At 36.0% G+C, this 7,570-nt stretch overlaps 1 non-coding gene across 1 annotated transcript; it reads left to right on the top strand.

Moving 5' to 3' along the window:
* The first annotated feature begins 504 nt into the window (after positions 1 to 504).
* LOC130959191 (small nucleolar RNA R71) lies at positions 505 to 608 on the top strand. The gene has a single exon (XR_009078286.1). It is a non-coding gene; the product is annotated as a small nucleolar RNA R71 (small nucleolar RNA).
* Positions 609 to 7,570: the final 6,962 nt, after the last annotated feature.

The raw sequence follows: 7,570 nt of genomic DNA, 5'->3' as shown, positions 1-7,570 counted from the left end.
GCTCAGCCTATTGCGTCCACCATTGTTAAAGCCTTGTTGAGGCTTTTGTTGATCCTTCCATGAGAAATTTGGATGATTTTCCATGATGAGTTATAGGTGTTTCCATAAGGTTCACCCATGTAATTAACCTCTGCCATGGCAGGGTTCTTAGGATCATAAGCTTCTTCAGAAGCTGCCTCTCTAGTACTGTTGGATGCATGTTGCCATCCATTCAGATTTTGAGAGATCATGTTGACCTGTTGAGTCAACACTTTGTTCTGAGCCAATATGGCATTCAGAGTATCAATTTCAAGAACTCCTTTCTTCTGAGGTATCCCATTATTCACGGAATTCCTCTCAGAAATGTACATGAATTGGTTATTTGCAACCATATCAATGAGTTCTTGAGCCTCTTCAGGCGTTTTCTTTAGGTGAATAGATCCACCTGCAGAATGGTCCAATGACATTTTCGAAAATTCAGAGAGACCATAATAGAATATATCTAATATGGTCCATTCTGAAAACATGTCAGATGGACATCTTTTGGTCAGCTGCTTGTATCTTTCCCAAGCTTCATAGAGGAATTCACCATCTTTTTGTTTGAAGGTTTGAACATCCACTCTCAACTTGCTCAGCTTTTGAGGAGGAAAGAATTTATCCAAGAAGGCTGTAACCAGCTTATCCCAGGAGTCCAGGCTATCCTTAGGTTGTGAATCCAACCATATTCTAGCTCTGTCTCTTACAGCAAAAGGGAAAAGTATGAGTCTGTAGACTTCAGGATCAACTCCATTCGTCTTTACAGTCTCACAGATCTGCAAGAACTCAGTTAAAAACTGATAAGGATCTTCAGATGGAAGTCCATAAAACTTGCAGTTTTGTTGCATTAAAGCAACTAGTTGAGGCTTAAGCTCAAAATTATTGGCTCCAATGGCAGGAATGGAGATGCTTCTTCCATCAAACTTGGACGTTGGCTTTGTGAAGTCACCAAGCATTCTCCTTGCATTATTATTATTTTCGGCTACCATCTCCTTCTCTTGTTCGAAAATTTCTGAAAGGTTGTTTCTGGATTGTTATAATTTAGTTTCTCTTAGTTTCCTTTTCAGAGTCCTTTCAGGTTCAGGATCAATTTTAACAAGAGTGCCTTTTTCCCTGTTCCTGCTCATATGAAAGAGAAGAAAACAAGAAAAGAAAGAGGAATCCTCTATGTCACAGTATAGAGATTCCTTTATGTTAGTAGAAAAAGAAAGGGGAGAAGAGTGAAGAGAAGTGTTAGTAATTAAATAATTAAATAGAATAAGAAAAGAGAGGAGAAATTTCGAAAATAATTTTGAAAAAGGGGTTAGTATTTTTGAAAATTAAAAGATAAGATAGAATTAAAATTAAAACAATTAATTAATTAAAAAGAATTTTTTTGAAAAAGAGAGAGGTATTTTCGAAAATTAGAGAGGGAAAAGTAGTTAGGTGGTTTTGAAAAAGATAAGAAACAAACAAAAAGTTAGTTAATTGATTGAAAAAGATTTTAAAATCAAATTTTAAAAAGATAAGAAGATAAGAAGTTAGATAAGATATTTTGAAATCAATTTTTGAAAAAGATAAAATTTTGAGAAGGATGAGATAAAAATATAAGATAAAAATTCTAAGAAAAAGATATTTTGAGAAAGATTTAATTTTTAAAATGACTTAACTAACAAGAAACTACAAGATAAGATTCTAGAATTTAAAGATTGAACCTTTCTTAACAAGAAAGTAACAAACTTCAAATTTTTGAATCAATCACATTAATTGTTAGCATATTTTCGAAAATATGATATAAAGATAAGAAAAAGATTTTAAAAAAAATAATTTTTTTTTAAATTTTCGACAAATAGAAAAAAAAATGAAAAAGATATGATTTTTGAAAAAGATGTTGAAAAGATAAGATTTTTTTTTTAAATTGAAATTTTGACTTGACTTGTAAGAAACAACTAATTTTTGAAAATTTTTTTGACTTAGTCAACCCAAAATTTCGAAAATTTGGAGGGAAATAAGGAAAAGATATTTTTTTGAATTTTTGAATTTTTAATTATGAGAGAAAAAAAACAACAAAAATACTCAATGCATGAAATTTTTAGATCAAAACAATGAATGCATGCAAGAATGCTATGAATGTCAAGATGAACACCAAGAACACTTTGAAGATCATGATGAACATCAAGAACATAATTTTGAAAAATTTTTTATGCAAAGAAAACATGCAAGACACCAAACTTAGAAATCTTTAATGCATGGACTCTAACAAACAAAAAATGCATATGAAAAACAACAAACAACACAAAACAAGAAAACATCAAGATCAAACAAGAGGACTTATCAAGAACAACTTGAAGATCATGAAGAACACTATGAATGCATGAGATTTTCGAAAAATGCAAGAAAAATTTTTAAAAGCATGCAATTGACACCAAACTTAAAAATTGACTCAAGACTCAAACAAGAAACACAAAATATTTTTAGTTTTTATGATTTTCTAATTTTTCAATTTTTTTTTTCGGAAATATTTTTGGAAAAACGAAAAAGAAAAGAAAAATTTTGAAAAAGTTTTTGAAAAGAAAATTACCTAATCTGAGCAACAGGATGAACCGTCAGTTGTCCATACTAGAACAATCCCCGGCAACGGCGCCAAAAACTTGGTGGACGAAATTGTGATTCCTTTGTTATTGTATTTTGTAAAATTCATTGCTTTTTCAACTTTGTGTGGACACAACTCCGTTCAACTTAACCAGCATGTGTACTGGGTCATCCAAGTAATACCTTACGTGAGTAAGGGTCGATCCCACAGAGATTGTTGGTATGAAACAAGCTATGGTCACCTTGTAAATCTCAGTTAAGCAGATTAAATTGGTTTTGGGTTTCGAAAATTAATAAATAAATAGAGAATAAAAAGGGATAGAAATACTTATGTAAATCAATAGTGGGAATTTCAGATAGGTGTATGGAGATGCTGTGTTCCTCTTGAATCTCTACTTCACTACTCACTCTTCCTTCAATCCTTCTTACTCCTTTCCATGGCAAGCTGTATGTAGGGCATCACCATCATCAACGGCTACTTTTAATCCTCTCGGGAAAATGGTCCTATGCGCTGTCACTGCACGGCTAATCGTCTGGAGGAATCACCTTTGTTGATAGCTACATCTCATCCTCTCAGTGAAAATGGTCCAAATGCTCTGTCACAGCACGGCTAATCATCTGTCGGTTCTCAATCAGGTTGGAGTAGAATCCATTGATTCTTTTGCGTTTGTCACTAACGCCCAGCCTTCAGGAGTTTGAAGCTCGTCACAGTCATTCAATACCGGAATCCTACTCGAAATACCACAGACAAGGTTAGACTTTCCGGATTCCCAGGATCCTACTCGGAATACCACAGACAAAGTTAGACTTTCCGGATCCCCATGAATGCCGCCATCTATCTAGCTTATACCACGAAGATTCTGTTGGGGAATCTAAGAGATATGCGCCCAGCCTAAGGTAGATCGGAAGTGGTTGTCAATCACGCGCGTTCATAGGTGAGAATGATGATGAGTGTCACAGATCATCATATTCATCAAAGTGTTGTGCAACGTATATCTTGGAATAAGAATAAGAGAGAATTGAATGGAAAGTAATAATAATTGTATTGAAACTTGAGGTACAGCAGAGCTCAACACCCTTAATCTATGGTGTGTAGAAACTCCACCGTTGAAAATACATAAGTGAAAGGTTCAGGCATGGCCGAATGGCCAGCCCCCCTGATCTGAGAACTATGCACCCCCAGATGTTCTTTAGATCTAAAGTGATCAAAAAGATCGTGATCAAAAAGATGTCTAATACATTAGTTAAATGTCCTATATATACTAGACTAGCTACTAGGGTTTACATGAGTAAGTAATTGATGCATAAATCCACTTCCGGGGCCCACTTGGTGTATGCTTGGGCTGAGCTTGATCTATCCACGAGCTGAGGCTTCTCTTGGAGTTGAACTCCAAGTTATGACGTGTTTTGGGCGTTCAACTCCGGATCATGACGTGTTTCTGGCGTTTAACTCCAGACAGCAGCATGTACTTGGCGTTCAACGCCAAGTTACGTCGTCAATTTCCGAATAAACTATGGACTATTATATATTGCTGGAAAGCTCTGGATGTCTACTTTCCAATGACGTTGATAGCGCGCCATTTGGAGTTCTGTAGCTCCAGAAATTCGATTTCGAGTGCAGGGAGGTCAGATTCCAACAGCATCAGCAGTCCTTTTGTCAGCCTTTTTCAGAGTTTTGCTCAAGTCCCTCAATTTCCGCCAGAAATTACCTGAAATCACAGAAAAACACACAAACTCATAGTAAAGTCTAGAAATGTGAATTTAACATAAAAACTAATGAAAACATCCCTAAAAGTAGCTTGAACTTACTAAAAACTACCTAAAAACAATGCCAAAAAGCGTATAAATTATCCGCTCATCAGGTAATCTTAGGATTCCCACCAATTTCATCATAGCAAAGGATATCAAAATTGATGTAGTCTTGGGGACACCTTTCATAATTCTTTTGTTTCCATACCTGGCAGATTTTCCTGGACTTACCTCTTTTGTGGGAGGACAGGTAACTTTCTTTGAGTTCCTAGACTCACCAAAGCAGAAATCCTTAAACCTAATTAAATCCAAAACCAAACAGATTTGCTTTTTAAAAGAAGATATCTCTTTCAAAACTCTTGAATCACAGCTTTCTCAACCAAAGATTCAAGACAAGATAAAAAATCTTTCAAATCAAATTGAAATGTCTATCTGTTCTGATTCGCCTCATGCCTTCTGGAATAGAAAAGAACATATTGTTGATCTTCCCTATGAAAAAGATTTCAAGGAATCAAAAATTCCTACAAAATCCCGCCCCATTCAAATGAATGAGCAGTTTTTGTAGCATTGTCAAAAGGAAATTAAAGATCTTTTGGATAAAGGATTAATTCGTCCTAGCAAGAGTCCTTGGTCCTACTCCGCTTTTTAGGTTAATAAGCAAGCTGAGATAGAACGAGGAACTCCTAGACTTATCATCAATTACAAACCTTTGAACCAAGCTTTACAATGGATTCGTTATCCTATTCCAAACAAAAAGGATTTGCTCAATAGGTTAAACTCAGCAAACATTTTTTCAAAATTTGATATGAAATTCGGTTTTTGGCAGATCCAAATCATAGAATCAGACCGATATAAAACAGCATTTACAGTTCCATTCGATCAATATGAATGGAATGTAATGCCTTTTGGTCTGAAAAATGCCCCTTCTGAATTTCAAAAAATCATGAACGACATTTTCAATCCATACTCAAACTTTGCAATCGTTTATATTGATGATGTCTTAATCTTTTTCCAAACCTTAGATGAACATTTCAGGCATGTTAAAACTTTTATGTACATCATCCAAAAAAACGAACTTGCTGTCTCTAAATAAAAAATTATTCTTTTCTCAGACAAAAATCCATTTTCTTGGTCATATGATTTTCCAAGGAACATTAACTCCAATTGAAAGATCAATTTTGTTTGTAGAAAAGTTTTCAGATTATATCCTTGATAAACCTCAGCTTCAGAGATTCCTAGGATGTCTCAATTATGTCTCGGATTTTATCCGAAATCTTAACAATCTCATTAAGCCTCTCCATGATAGGCTTAAGAAAAATCCTCCACCATGGACAGACAAACATTCTAATATTATCAGATTTCTTAAAACCAAAGTCCGCAATCTTCCTTGCCTTTACCTACCTGCCCTCATGCATTCAAGATAGTGGAAACAGATGCATCAGATTTAGGATATGGGGGTATCTTAAAACAAAAATTGCATGATAAAGAATGTATCATTGCATTTACATCCAAACATTGGAATAGTACTCAACAAAACTATTCCACAATCAAAAAGGAAATTTTAGCCATAGTTTTATGAATTACAAAATTTCAATCCGACTTACTCAATCAAAAATTTTTAGTCCGAGTTGATTGCAAATCAGCTAAAGAAGTTTTACAAAATGATGTTAAAAATCTTGCATCAAAACAATTTTTTGCCAGATGGAAAGCTATATTAAGTGTTTTTGATTTTGATATTGAGCACATCAAAGGTAACTCAAATTCTCTCCCTGACTTTCTCACACGTGAATATTTGCAGGGAGACAAGCAAAGATACGATAATGCCTAAAAAGACAACTTTAGCCTCTGCTAGAGGCAGAGGCGTTCGCCTAGCCCTACCTGGGCCAATTAGAAAATCAGAGTCCAGCACCCCAACTGGGTCATCCACCCAACAACCCACTCAGCAATCTGGGTCATCTACCCAACAACCCACTCAACAATCCATTCAAACAACAAAAAGCCAAGCCAAATAGACTAAGGCAGACAACGCCTTCCCAATCGAAACCCTCTTGGCCCTACAAGACCAAGGTCTCACTAAAATTAACAAAAAATCTTGGGCTGATATTTGCAGTGAGTTAGATGAAGAAATTGACTTAACTCAACTGATATCCCAAGTAGCCAATCAAAAATAGTCATACAAAAACCTAAAGAAAATGCTATAGTCCATACACCCAAACATCCTCAATCACTACTGTTCCAGAGGTTACCTGAAACTAGAGGTCGATCTCTGTTGAGATCTCTTGCGTGGGTCGGAGCCGATGCGTCCAGCAGGTGTATAGCGGCCGGTGGTGGTGTGTCCGACTTGTTGGATTTGGTGATGGTGCTGATCCTTTGTTCCCGGAAGGTGGGGGGTACCTGCAAGGGACTCCGATGCTTAAGTTAGCAAGGGTATTAAGCAGGTATTGAGTAGAATCAGAGTATGAGTTATACCTGGGTGCTCCAGTGTATTTATAATGGCGTAGAGTGACCTTCTGTGGATAAGATAAGCTAGTTATCTTATCTTATCTTTATCTTATCTTTAAGTGAGGTCATCTTATCTTTCAAGGGAATTGCCTTTATCTCTACGGGATTTGGGCTGCCCTTGAATTTGGGACGTGTTCCTCTATTTGGGCCCTTTGTTTGGGCTTTCTTGTGACTTGGCCGAGCTCTTTGAGAAGAGGTCGGGTTGTCTTGTCCTGAAGAGGTCGGTCGCTTTGTCTGCGGAACATCCCGGATCGGACAGCTCGACACAGGGTATGAACAACTACCAAAACAAAAAAAGCCCAAACCAATTACATGTCCACAAACAAAACCTCAAACATTCTCCATATGGAGTCTGAATTCTGGGATAGCTCGCCAAACAAAGTCATCCCAAAGATTTTTTCTACTGGATTCCACTTCAGGCCATTGGCACCCAACAAAACCCGCCAATTTTAAGAATTCATCTTAATAGATACTGACTCAGTATCTATTAAACATTACAAGGACAAAACCAATTCTGATTTTATAACCCATTCAGCTATCCGAATCCTCATAATCATGTCCCCAAAGCAATTTGGGAACAATCTAAACAAAACTAAAAAATTTTCTCAAATTATGACCCAATAGGTTTTAATTATTGGGACTACATGGAAGCCTGGACTAAAGTATTTTAGTTTTAAAATACTCAGTACAGACATTTATGGTTAATCTATTTTAAAAGAAAAATCAACTATGT

This window comes from Arachis stenosperma, chromosome 10 (genome assembly GCF_014773155.1).
Source record: "Arachis stenosperma cultivar V10309 chromosome 10, arast.V10309.gnm1.PFL2, whole genome shotgun sequence".
In the NCBI taxonomy this organism is placed as follows: Eukaryota; Viridiplantae; Streptophyta; class Magnoliopsida; order Fabales; family Fabaceae; genus Arachis; species Arachis stenosperma.
Note: the sequence above shows the minus strand (reverse complement) of the source record. Positions and strands in the feature narration are given on the sequence as shown.